We start from the raw sequence: 13,325 nt of genomic DNA on the forward strand, positions 1-13,325 counted from the left end.
CCCCCCCCCCCCCCACCCCCCAGTTTGCATATCCATCATGGAAACCGCTTTATGTAATTTTTTCATCTGTAATATTTGGCTGAACTGATACTCTTCTGTCGCTTCTCCTAGTATCATATCGAAACCATATTGTACATACTAGGCTGATTAATTTTATGTTTCAATTTAAACTCAACTCACTAAGTATCTGGATAAGGCTTTGTGGAGTGGAATAGTGAGAAGGATTTGTTTAGCTAACCACTCAAGTGGAGATGAAGCTTATTGAGCATGCTCCAATTTCTCTGAATTAAATCCTGATCTAGAGGCAGATTTTTGACCCAAAACAGGCCATGGTCTGCCTTTGTTTCAGGAATTGCAGGAGATATTAAAGGAAAACGAGATCATATACTGACAGTGATCACCAACCAGACCATTATGGCTGGTCAGATATATGAGGCGATGAGCAATGCTGGGTATCTGGATTCCAACATGGTTGTGATCCTTAATGACAACCAACACTTTTTACACCCAAAGCTTGAGGAGGGCTCCAAGACAGCGATAAATGCTTTGTCTAGTACTCTAAGCAAGCTTCAGGCCAGTAAAGCCTTTTGGAAATTGAGAGAAGCTGCTAAGGGATGTTCCATGGTTTTCTTTCTACATAGGTGAATTATATCTTGGTTTCTGGCTAAGAAAAGAAACAAGTAATGATTGTAAAAATTCAATAATAAGTTAGTCCTAGAAGGCCAAAGTTATGATGGTGGTATGGTGTGTCTAGGATATTTAGTGCAGAAGGATTCAATTCTCACTTCATATGGTAAGATGAAAATCAACCCCGTCGCTCACTTCTGGTAGCCTCTCTCTCTCTCTCTCTCTCTCTCTCTCTCTCTCTCTCTCTCTCTCTCTCTTCAAAAACTATAGAATAGTTCAGTTACCAGAAAAATAGATCAACGCCTTTTGATAGCTGAATGGTAAACTACTGTCACCCAAATAATTGGGTTTTTGTGGTGGATTGTTTTTAGTTTTCCCTCTCTCATAGCCTTGGCAAGACCCTGTGAGCTTCCCCCCACCTCTCCCCCACCCCCTACACAAAAGGAAAAATAAAAAAAGAACGAAGAAGACTTGCTCAGTGTGACCACTCATTTTGGGGCTTCTTTCTATTGTTTGTTACTTACCAGAAATAAATAAATAAATAAAAGGGTGTTTGTAGGCAATCACAAGAGCTGAAGGATCCATAATCTTTCATGCTTTTTTGTGGTCCATATGAAAACTAACTGTCATCAGTTCCAAATCATGACATCAAATTGGGGTGAACTCACAAGGCATGTATGCCCCATGGAGTTGACCTGTGGATAAATGTACATCTGCCTGTGTACTTTGGTACTCCTTATGATTATAGTCCTTATTTTATGTTCTTGTATCCCTTTGGTGGATAGATTCTGGTTGATTATATGCCTTACCTATTCAGTATCTTTGATGCTGATCCTATGAACTGTCTTCACTTTTTATTATCTCATTGATCTGCACTTTGGTTTCAGGATGTTACTAAAAGAATCAGAAAGGGTATGCATGAATTGGCGGCCAAAGTTGATGATATGGACGTGGTATGATGGGTCCGCTAGGATCAACTCTATTCGAAGAGCTTGGGTTGTATTATATTGACCCAGTTGATGGCCAAAATATGGAAGATTTGATTTCAGTTCTCCAGGAAGTGGCTTCTTTGGATTCAACAGGACCTGTTTTGTAATTGCTTCCTTCTGTCCATGGTGGGTTCATGTACCATCTCTGAATTCTACCGAGGACATAATTGCTTCCTCCTGTCCTAGCGGCTTTAATCTTTCTTTCTAAGTTGTCCTTTTATATGTTAGGAAACCTATGTAAATTTATTTGATGTTGCTTCTGTTTTCCCTTAAGAAACAGCCAATTGTAATGTTGATCCATTACCTTCTTATCCAAAGCTCAGGCATGAGTCTGTCTTGGCATTGATGTTAATGTAAACATGAATGTTGACATGAATGTTAACACGACCATGAGGAATGTAATAACAAAAAATAATACTTGTGCAAACATTAACTTGAATGTGCAAGGTCTAAACATGCAATATACAACAACAAAAACAACAATAACAAAGCCTTATCCCAGCTAAATGGAGTTGGTTACATGAATTCCTAATGGATAAGTTTGTGAAATATAAGTGAAGGAAAAAAATGAAGAAAGAAAAGGAAAGAAAACAAAACACCACCTCTGAGACATTTCACCTAAAAGCGATCAGCAAGGTGGATCTTTGTCTTTCAGACAACTCTTTTTGATGTCATACTAGGATCTAGACCGAATTTCTATATGTCCTTCCAACTCTTCTTCAATGGTCATTTTAGTCCTGTCTCTAGTTCTTCTAACTTCCTCCATCCAGATTTGGTTCATCGAGTTTCTTTCCAATGCCACTAGACATGCTTTGTTTGGAAGACAGAAGTTGTGACTTTTTAGTATGATCGTGTTGAAACGGTGCAAACTTGAACAATTTTAGTTGCGAACCTGTTTTGGTGACATGTGGAGTAGTGGTGGCCATGTGGGTCCCACCCATAGTTAGCAAATTCGGATTCGGGAATTATTCGGACGGAGAATTATTCGGAATAATTCGGACGATTAATTTAAGGATTCGGTCAAAAAAGCGGTCAAAAATTCTTATTGGGGTTTTTTTATTTTTTTTTTAAAATGTTTTTTTATTTTTTTATTTTTTATTTTTGGTTTTTTTTTTTTAAATAATGTTTAAATTGACCGAATAATTCGATTTAATTCGGATTCGGTCCGAATTATTCGCGATTTATATTCATTTTGGAAAAAGTCGCGAATTTTAAAGAATTTTATTTTTAATTCGGATTCGGTCCGAATTTTTGATAAAATTTGAAAAAATTTGATTCGGCCGAATAATTCGCGAATTATTCGGCCGAATTGATAACTATGGTCCCACCTACTCATGTAACATGCATGGGTGTACGGAGATGACATGGTGATGATGACGTAAGGTGATATGTCACGGTGATGATGGTATTCTTGCAGATGTTATGGTAGCATGCATAGATGTTGATTAAGTCATGCATGATGATTGCATGATATACATGATATGATTTTTATGATGCCTGGATGCCCATGTTGATGGTATGATCATGCTCATGATAGTGATACATGTATAGATGTCATGTGGGTAATATGATGAGGTGGACTCATTTGATGGTGTGGTTTGATGAGGTCTTGAGGGGGTATTGTGTTGGCACGGGCATGGCAAGCCTTGAAGGTGCATAAAATAGTAGATTTTTCACCGTTCTCTTCTCTAAAGACTTTTTATATTAACTTTCTAAGGTAATTTGTCATAGGTTTTTTTCAGGTCAATAAAAGATCATATGAACTTTCTTGATAGTTTTGAAGTTTCCATGAGTCTCTTGCAAAGAGTAAATAGTTTATGTTGTTGATTTCTCTGGCATAAAATAAAATTGATTATTCAAGATAGCAGATTCTCTTATGCATGTATGTGTGTAAGAGAAAGAAGAAAAGCAAGAAAAAAACTTGATCAAAAGCCCTCTAAAAAGATGGGGAGAGTTATACAAAAAGACTTCAATACACCACATGACAAACCAACAGAAAAGGTGACCACATGTTGCTCAACCATCCCCACATCAAAAAATGTGTCCAGGAATATTGCCTTCTGATACGGCCAAATTGATTGCCCAGTAGGATAAGGATACGCGTCGCGCACCTGGACACGTGTCACCCACCTGATAGAGGCTACAAGGACTCTACCACGTTAACCGCGTGAAGAGAATATCCCCACGAAAGGAATGGGACATATCAGAGTAGAACTCTATAAGGAAAGGAGGTGGACCCGATGAGGACTCCTCCAATGAAAAGGGAAACCCTAAACCCTAAAAGCCATATAAGAGGGCCCGAGAAGAAGGAAAAAGGTAAGCATTACTACCCACACCATTACTCCTATAACAAAAATTGTGAGGCCGACCCCTAACTTGAGCGTCGGAGGACTAACCCCGAACAAAGCTCCGAGCCTCTGCCGTCTGTGCTTGTGTAGGATCAGCTCATACGGATTTTTGGTAGCAACAAATTGGCGCCGTCCGTGGGAATCGACAGTAATGGTGGGGAGAACCTACAATCGCAAGAAGACAAGAGCAGCATCGAATATGAACATGGGGGAGGAGGAACAGTTAGGAGGGCTCCCTCCCTCGACGAAATTGGACGAGAAAGGAGGAACGATGATCGGGAAGGTTTCGAGAGGTACCAGTGTTCGGTCGGATATTCGGTGCGTGGAGATAGTAATCCTCCGCCCCCTCCTGGAGCGCAGGAATATGTGACGAGGGAGCAGTTCGAAGCCCCCCAGGACAAATACGACCGAATGGCCAAGGCAATGAGGGAGGTCTCCAAAGCTGTCTCCCAAAAGACCGACGGAGCACCACGAGGCCACCATACCCAGCCCAAGAGAGCTCGAGACAAAGACCAGAGCAGTACAAGATCGATAAGATCCGGTTATAATTTTCGAAACCGAGCAATGAGGGAGAGTCCCACACCTAGGGGGAGGACACGGCGTGCCACTAGAGACCCACATGGGGAACCACGCCAAGGAGACGAACGGAGGCACGAGGACTCGGGGTTAAAGCAGATGATCCTGGACCTGAAAGATGAGATCAAGAAGGTGGCAGAAAATCAAACGGGAGCTCGCGAGCCAGACCTCTCTAGGGACCTACTCCCGATCGGCTTTCTCCTGCCCAAGTATGACACTTACGACGGGTCTGGGCACCCCGTCGATCATCTGGAAGGCTTCAAGGTCGCCATGCAGTTCCATCGAGTCTCGAAAAACATTATGTGTCACGCCTTGCCATTGACGTTCAGAGGAGCGGCAAGGCTATGGTACAACCATCTGTCGACGAAGTCGATCAACAGCTTTAGCGATCTAAGTTACTTCTTCGTGAAGGGATTCTCCAGTGGCCAACCCCTTCAGAAGACTACGTTGAACTTGACTAATGTCAAGCAACATGAAGGAGAATCACTGCGGAACTACATGAAGCACTTTCAACAAGAGAAGATCACGATTAGAGGTCTAGACCCGAAAGAAGAGTTCACAACCCTGCTGGGAGGCTTCAAGGACAAGGAGCTGAAAAGGTCTTTGGCGAAGCATACACCTAGGAACCTGGCCGAGCTGAGAGCTCGATGTGATAAGTACATCCAGATAGAAGAAACCCTTCAAGCCGATGAAGAAGCCGAAAGGAAGACGGGAAGAAAATAGATCTCAAAGGGCGACGACAAACCCTCCGAAGAAGGCAAAAGACGGAAGTTTGAGCACGGTTGGGCACCCAGTCCACCAAGGAAGTTCAAGAAACACGCACCCCTAAATCGGAGACGAACGGAGGTACTGATGCAGATAAAGGACTCCCCGGATGCCAGAGCCATGAAGTGGCCAGGGAAGATGGGACGGCACCCCGAGAGACGCAATATGGACAGGTATTGCCACTTCCATAGAGACCACGGCCACGACACCGAAGATTGTTGGCACCTCAAGGGGGAGATAGAAGGAATGATCCGAAGAGGATATCTAGGCCGATTAGTAGACCACGAAAAGGAGGACGCCCAAGACGGTAATGAGTGTAGGGATAACCGTCGGAGATATGGCAGAGGCCACTATGAAAAAAGGGGGCCTACCCGTAGAGGCAATCAGGAACGGCGGAGGGACCAGACACCCGAGGAAGCTGACCATCGCCTCTGAGATGAGAATAAGAGCCCAACTAGAGTTATAACGACCATTTGTGGAGGCCTAGCCTCTGGAGAAAGTTCAGTCTCGGCCAGGAAAGTAAAAGCCTATGCTAGAAGTGAGCACGTGGCTAAATGGTCAAACAAGAAGGCGAGGACGGGGATGGCTATTTCCTTCTCGGACGACGATCTGGAATGGGTGCACACCCCGCACGATGATGCCTTGGTAGTCACCATAACCATAGCGGATTACAGAGTGAAGAGGATCCTAGTGGATAATGGCAGTTCAGCTGATATCCTGTTCCTGGAAGCTTTTCGGAAGATGGGCCTGGACGAAGGAAAGTTGAAGAAAGTCGAACACCCGTTGCAGGGATTCTTCGGCGTACCAGTAAAAGTGGAAGGATCGATTGAATTGCCAGTAAGAGCCGACACCGGAGATCGCCAAGTAATAGTCATGATCAACTTCCTGGTAGTAGGCATTACCTCGGCGTACAACGCCATACTAGGGAGGGTTGGTTTGAACCTACTAAAGGCTGTCGTCTCCACACCCCATCTCAAGATGAAATTCCTAACCAAGAACGGTGTCGGGGAATGTCGAGGGGATCAGGAGGCATCCCGAAGGTGCTACGCCACTACCTTGTGGGGAAGAGAAAAGGCGGGTGAGGCATTCCCAATAGAAGATCTACGCGATGACACCAGTTATTAACGGGGGGAACCGACCGAGGATCTGGTACCAGTCGAGGCCGAATAGGGGGATAGCGCTCAGCAATTCCAGATTGGGGCTACAATGCCAAGGTAACAACAAGAAAAACTCATCTCATTCCTTCGAAACAACTCTGACGTCTTCGCCTGGTCGGCTTCAGACATGCCTGAAATAGATCGAGGGGTAATAGAGCGTCATCTGAATGTTAACCCAACGAAGAAGCCGGTACAACAAAAGAAGAGGACTTTCGCCCCCGAAAGGCAGCAGTAAATAGACGAAGAGGTAGAGAAGTTGTTGAAGGCCCAGTTCATCCGCGAGATCCAATACCCGGAGTGGATATCCAACGTGGTGATGGTCCCTAAGGCAAATGGAAAGTGGAGGATCTGCATCGACTTCACCGACCTGAACAAGGCCTGCCCGAAGGACGCATACCCCTTGCCAAAGATAGACCTCCTCATTGATGCCACGGCAGGGTACGAGGTGCTGAGCTTCATAGATGCGTACTCAGGGTACAATCAGATCAAGATGTCAAAGGTTGATGTCCCGAAAACATCCTTCGTGACCGAGGGAGGACTGTACTGCTATGAAGTCATGCCCTTCAGGCTGAAAAACGTAGGGGCCACCTATCAAAGGTTGGTGAATAAAATCTTCAAGGGGATGATAGGCAAAACTATGGAGGTGTACGTGGACGATATGCTCGTAAAAAGCTTGAAGGCAGAACGACACATTCAAGACTTAGAAGAGGCGTTCCAGGTGCTGAGGCGGTACGACATGAAGCTGAACCAGGCAAAGTGTGCATTCGGAGTAGCCTCAGGAAAGTTCCTCGGCTTCATTGTCTTGGAGAGAAGAATTGAAGCCAACCTGGTGAAAATACAAGCCATTCGGGATATGAGATCACCCCAGAATGTGAAGCAAGTCCAGGAGCTAACAGGTCGGGTCACCGCCCTCGGGCGATTCATGTCTAGGTCGGCTGACAGGTGACTGCCCTTCTTCAAAGCACTGAAGGGGACCAAAAAGTTGGAATGGACAGAGGAGTGCGAAAAGTCCTTTGAACAACTGAAGGAGTACCTAGCCGCATCCCCACTACTGACGAAGCCAAACATCGGGGATACCTTGCAGCTGTACCTTGCTATATCAGCAGTGGTGGTAAGTGCAGTACTGATGAAGGAAGAAGGGAAGCAACAATGGCCAATATACTACGTCAGCCGAACCCTGCTAGATGCCGAAACAAGATACAAAAAGACGGAGAAAGTGGCATATGCCCTGGTAACTGCAGCGGTCGGATATGTTCGGTCGCCTGGTAAACTGGGCCATAGAGTTGGGAGAATTCGACATCCAGTACAAACTGAGAACCGCAATTAAAACACAGGCCCTCACAGATTTCATCACTGAGACGACGCTCCCTGATGATCCCCAAGAGTTTGTCGAGGACCGAGGAGAAAAGGCTTGGACATTGTACGTGGATGGTGCTTCCAACAGCACAGGAAGCGGTGCAGGAATCATATTGGTCAGCCCCGAGGGTTTCAAGATAGAATACGCCCTACGGTTTGACTTCGATGCCTCCAACAATAAAGCCAAATACGAAGCGTTAATAACCGGAATTAATCTGGCTCGGGATTTGATGGTATAGGAACTGGTGGTGCATAGTGACTCACAGCTCGTGGTACGACAGGTGAATGGAGACTACGAAGCCAAGGAACAAAGGATGGCTGGGTACTTGAAGACAGTGCGAGAAAGAATAATAGCCTTCAAGGATTTTGAGATAAGGCAAGTGCCACCGAAAGAGAATGCTAGTGCTGATGCACTATCATAATTGGCCACCACTGACTTCACTGACCTCGGACGATCGGTGTATTTCGAAGTGCTACCACAACCAAGTACCGAAAGACCCTAAGAGGTATTACCTGTAGGCGAACACAGCCATAGCTAGATGGATGCCATAACCGAATATCTCAAGGAAGGAAAGCTCCCAGAGAATAGGGACAAGGCAAGGAAAGTATGAATGAGGTCAGCACGCTTCCTTCTAAAGGACGAGACACTGTACAAAATAGGGTTCACCGTGCCGTACCTCAAGTGTCTGGACCCCACCGATGGCGAGTACGTACTCCGAGAGGTGCATGAAGGGATATGTGGCCAGCACCTGGGGGCTCGGGCCTTGGCACATAAAGTGCTAAGGCAGGGTCTGTACTAGCCGACAATGAGGAAGGACGTGGAATCATTAGTCAAGAAGTGCGTCAAGTGCCAGATGTTTGCCCCCGTTCCCAGGCTACACTCTACCAAGCTCTCATCTCTATCGAGCCCAATACCATTCGCCATATGGGGAGTCGACATCCTGGGCCCATTCCCCTGGTCACGAGACAAAGAAAATTTATCGTGGTGGCGATAGACTACTTCACGAAATGGGCAGAAGCAGAAGCATTGGCGACGATAACCGAAAAGAACGTAAGAGACTTCTTCCAAAGGGTGGTAGTTTATCGATTTGGAATCCCTCGGGTTGTGGTAACGGATAATGGAACTTAGTTCGCCAACTCGACCTTCGGCCTGTTCTGTGATGCCCTCGGCATTGACCATAGGAAACCACTGTCGGTTGTCCACCAACCAACGGGCTGACAGAGGTAACCAACTGTACACTACTTCAATGAATAAAGAAGAGACTGGATGACGCTAAAGGACTATAGGCAGACGAGTTGCACCACATCCTCTGGGCCTACCGAACAACTAAGAGATCGGCCACCGGAGAAACACCATTCATTTTAACTTACGGCACTGAAGCTGTACTTCCAGTGGAGATAGGGGCCGTAACCCATCGGATTCAGTACTACAATGAAGAGGAAAACGATGGAGGGCTCCGAGCGAATTTAGACCTCTTGGCCGAAGTCAGAGACACCTCGCAGGAAAGGATGGCCGCTTACCAACAGAGGGTTACGAGGCACTACAACACCAAAGTTCGAAAGAACGAGTTCAGAATTGGTGACCTCATCCTCAGAAGGGCTGAAGTATCAGACCCGAGACATCAAGGGAAGCTAGCTCCAAATTGGGAAGGTCCATCAGAGTCTCAAGGGTAATACGACCAGGGTCCTATCACCTGGAGACTACAGGGGGAGAAAGGATACCCCGATCGTGGAACTCTGAGAACTTAAGAGTTTTCAGATCCTATGCACTTTTAAGTTGTAATTCCTCATCCTAAACTCTGGAGGATCTTATTCATGAAAAATACGAAAGCTGGTTCACAGCAATTGAGAGGAATTCTACTGTTTGGTGACCTTAACTCTGCCGAAAGGATACAACTGAAGGTCTTCACCTCGATCGGGGGCTTAGGCAAAGGCAGAGCCGAGCTGACCAAAGGTCCTCATCTCGGTTGGGAGTTCGGCCAAAGCCAAACATACCTGACCTCGATTGGGCTTGGCCTTGGCCTTGGCCTTGGCCTGAACTCACCTCGATTGGGGGCTCAGGCAAAGGCCAAGCCGAGCTGACTGAAGGTCCTCACCTCGGTCGGGGGCTCTGGCAAGGACTGAACCGAGCTGACCGAAGGTCCCTACCTCGGTCGGGGGCTTAGGCAAAGGCCAAGCCGAACTGATCGAAGGTCCTTACCTCGGTCGGGGGCTCAGGCAAAGGTCGAGCCGAACTGACCGAAGGCCCTCACCTCGGTTGGGGGCTCTGGCAAGGGCCAATCAGACCTGACCAAGGGTCCTCGCCTCAGTTCGGGGCTCAGGAAAATGGTCGAGGGGACCTGACCGAAGGTCCTCAATTTGGTAGGGAGTGACGATGGTCGAAGGATCCGGCCTCAGCTGGATCTTCGGATCAACATGAGTTTAAAAGACCCATCGGTCGGAGCTAAGGGGGAACACTTGGTGAAAACCTCAAGTCCAGAGCCCTCGAACTCGAAAAACCTCTCGGATAAGCCGAGGGAGCGGGACCGAGCCGTGCTGAAGTAGACGTGCGCATCATTAGGCTGGTAACAAAGGGTTCCCGCCTTCCTGTGCCCACCTACGGGCTAAAGATCACCCTACCCGAAAGAACACGAAAAAGTGGAAGTCAAAGCATACGAAGGGAAATACATTCATTTATAAAACCCGAAGGCCAAGAGTACATTCATTGATAAGACCCGAAGGCCAAGAGTACATTCATTGATAAGATCCGAAGCCCAAGAGTACATAAAAAAGACCCGAAGGCCAAGGTTACATGAAGAAGCCCGAAGGCTCATATCAAAAACAAAAAGAGCTCAAAGGCTGAGCCGAGACCCAAGGTGGCTTCAGGAGGCGTCCGTCGGATTCACAACCTCATCCTCGATATGGTGGGTCTCCTGATCGGAGCCATCGTGACCGGGGATCAGAGGGACCTCGCGTTGCGGTTGAACCTCACCTTCCTCGCTGCAGCCTCCGTCGTCGGCATCGGCAACCTCCGTGGGTAATGGGGCCGCCTCAATGCTCTCCTCTTCGAAGATGAGCCCACTGTCCTCGAAAGAGACCCCAGGGTAGCGCTCAAGGACCCAGTCTCGGACCTCGGTAGCACCCATTGTGAACCCAGGGGCGATGGCACGCTTAATCTCTTCGCGAAAGTCCTCGGAGGACCTGTACCTCTCGGCCCCTCGGGCCTCGGCCTTCTGAACCCTTGCTTTCATCTGAGCCTTCAGCTCTGCCAACTTCCGATCGCATTCCTGGCGCGTAAGGAGGAGTTCCTCTTCCAGGTGCTTGACCTTCTCGAGGAGAACCGAACGCTCATTCTCTAGGACTGCCTTCTCTCGTTCGGTGATCTCGAGGTCTCGGCCCATAGCTTCAGCCCGAACCGCCAACTGACCCATTTGGTTTTGGGCCTACATGAGACACCGAAGGTTAAAATATTGTGGTGAAAAATAAGCAAAGGTTAGAAGACCGAAGCTTACCCCGGCCATGAAGATGCAGGCGTTGGTTATCATAGCCGCCGTCCCTTGTCGTTGAGCTTCGGCGGCATCTCGGGGAAGACTGCCCTTCATCACCAGCTCACGAGCAACACGCCCAACTGTCAACGTGTCGTCTTCCTTAACCGACCCTCGGGCTTCTGAAGTTCGCGACAGGGGAGGAGTCTTGGGCAGGCATGTCATGGCCCGGAGCGGCGAGGGCCTGGACTGCCTCGGTGCTTGGTCCCTCGCCCCTAGATCTTTTCTTCAGGGTTTCGAAGGAGGGCCCCTTCTTCTCCTTCCTCTTCGGCCTCTATTGCTGCTGGGCATCCAGCGCCCTGGCCTCCCTTATTTGGGCTTGCCTTGCCGCTGCGGCAGCCTTAGCCTCGGCCCTGGAGATTTGCATTACATAAAGAAATAAAGGGAGTTAGTACGAAACACCGACGCCCGAGGGAAACAAACTTGGGTTAGCCTAACTCACCCGGGCTAAGCCCGAATCTGAACAGTATGGCGTCGGACTTGAGGCAGTCAGCCTCGACTAGAGGGCAGGTTTCTTGCCGCCTTGCCATTGCCAACGACTCCGTGGCTGCCACGAAAAGGCCAGGGGCGGAGTTCACCTCCCTCAGATCAGGGATATCCCAGATAGTGCCTAAGGGCACCCCCTCGGATGACCTCACGAAGAAGAACTTTTCCTTCCACCCGTGGATCGACGTCGGGTAACCACTCAGCAGCCGAAGGTCCTTTTGGGGGCAAAAGTAGTACCAACCCGAAAGCCCCTTACAGGCCTGAAGGAAGAAGCAGTTGATGAAGAGAGGGAGGGAGAGAGGCCTGTGGTGCCTTGAGAAAAGGACAATGAAGCTGAGCACTTGCCACCATCCATTCGACGTCAGCTGGGTCGGACAAATCCCATAGTGCCGAAACACTCGGGCGAAGAAGGGATGGAGGGGAAGCCGAAGGCCGGCCTTAAACACCTCCTTGTACAAGCATAGCTCTTCGAAGTTTCGATAGCTGGCTCGGTCAGACGGTCTGGGCAGCCGGAGCTCGAAAGCGTCCGAGATACCGAAGGAGGCCTTCAGCTCCTCTAGTTCCGGCTCATCCATGGTGGATACGATATAGAGAGCCTCCACCTAAGGGTTCTTTGGGTCTGGGCACAGGAATCGAGTATCCTCTCCCTAAATCCTGCACCGTTTGAGCCACCCTCGGACCTAGACGACGAGGCCCCAGACGATGAGTCACGGGTAGAGGTCAAATCGGTGGAGTCTGAGGACATCCCTCGGACCTCCCCTGGACTCCGACCCCTACGATTAGATTTTGTTCTCTCAGAGGACGACGGACTGTAGCCCGACGAACAAGACATGGAACTTACTTTCAGAGTATTGCTAAACTAGAGGAAAGCCGAGACCGAGGGTAAACTCTCCGAAGGAAACACAGACCGAAGGAAGGCTCTCCGAGGGAAAAAGAAAAGTGCCCCACAAATGGACCCCCACACTATATAGATGGAAGGAAAACGTACGACTACCCGAGCATTAATGGCACTGCCATGTCACCGAGTACGAACCCTCGAGGATTACCCCCGAACGGACCAGACCGAAGGTCCTCACCTCGGTTGGGAGTTCGGCCAAAGCCGAACGGACCTGACCGAAGGTCCCTACCTCAGTTGGGATTTCAGCCAAAAGCCGAACGAACCTGACCGAAGGTCCCTACCTCGGTTGGGAGTTCAGGCAAAAGCCGAACGAACCTGACCGAAGGTCCTTACCTCGGTCGGGGGTTCGAGCAAGGTCGAGCCGAACTGACCGAAGGTCCACACCTGGGTTGGGAGTTCGGCCAAAGCCGAACGGACCTGACCGAAGGTCCTCACCTCGGTTGGGAGTTCAGGCCAAGGCCGAACAGACCTGACCGAAGGTCCTTACCTCGGTCGGGGGCCTCGGACAAGCCCAAGCCGAACTGACCGAAGGTCCTCACCTCGGTTGGGAGTTCGGCCAAAGCCGAACGGACCTGACCGAAGGTCCCTACCTCAGCTGG

At 48.6% G+C, this 13,325-nt stretch overlaps 1 long non-coding RNA gene across 1 annotated transcript in view; it reads left to right on the forward strand.

Moving 5' to 3' along the window:
* The window catches only part of LOC122091895, a 2,209-nt gene extending 217 nt beyond the window's left edge, over window positions 1-1,992 (forward strand). The window contains exon 2 of the long non-coding RNA XR_006144059.1: window positions 1,515-1,992. This is a non-coding gene — a long non-coding RNA (uncharacterized LOC122091895). The remainder of the gene's footprint in view (window positions 1-1,514) is intronic.
* The last annotated feature ends 11,333 nt before the right edge of the window (window positions 1,993-13,325 follow it).

Source organism: Macadamia integrifolia, chromosome 2, assembly GCF_013358625.1.
Source record: "Macadamia integrifolia cultivar HAES 741 chromosome 2, SCU_Mint_v3, whole genome shotgun sequence".
Classification (NCBI taxonomy): Eukaryota; Viridiplantae; Streptophyta; class Magnoliopsida; order Proteales; family Proteaceae; genus Macadamia; species Macadamia integrifolia.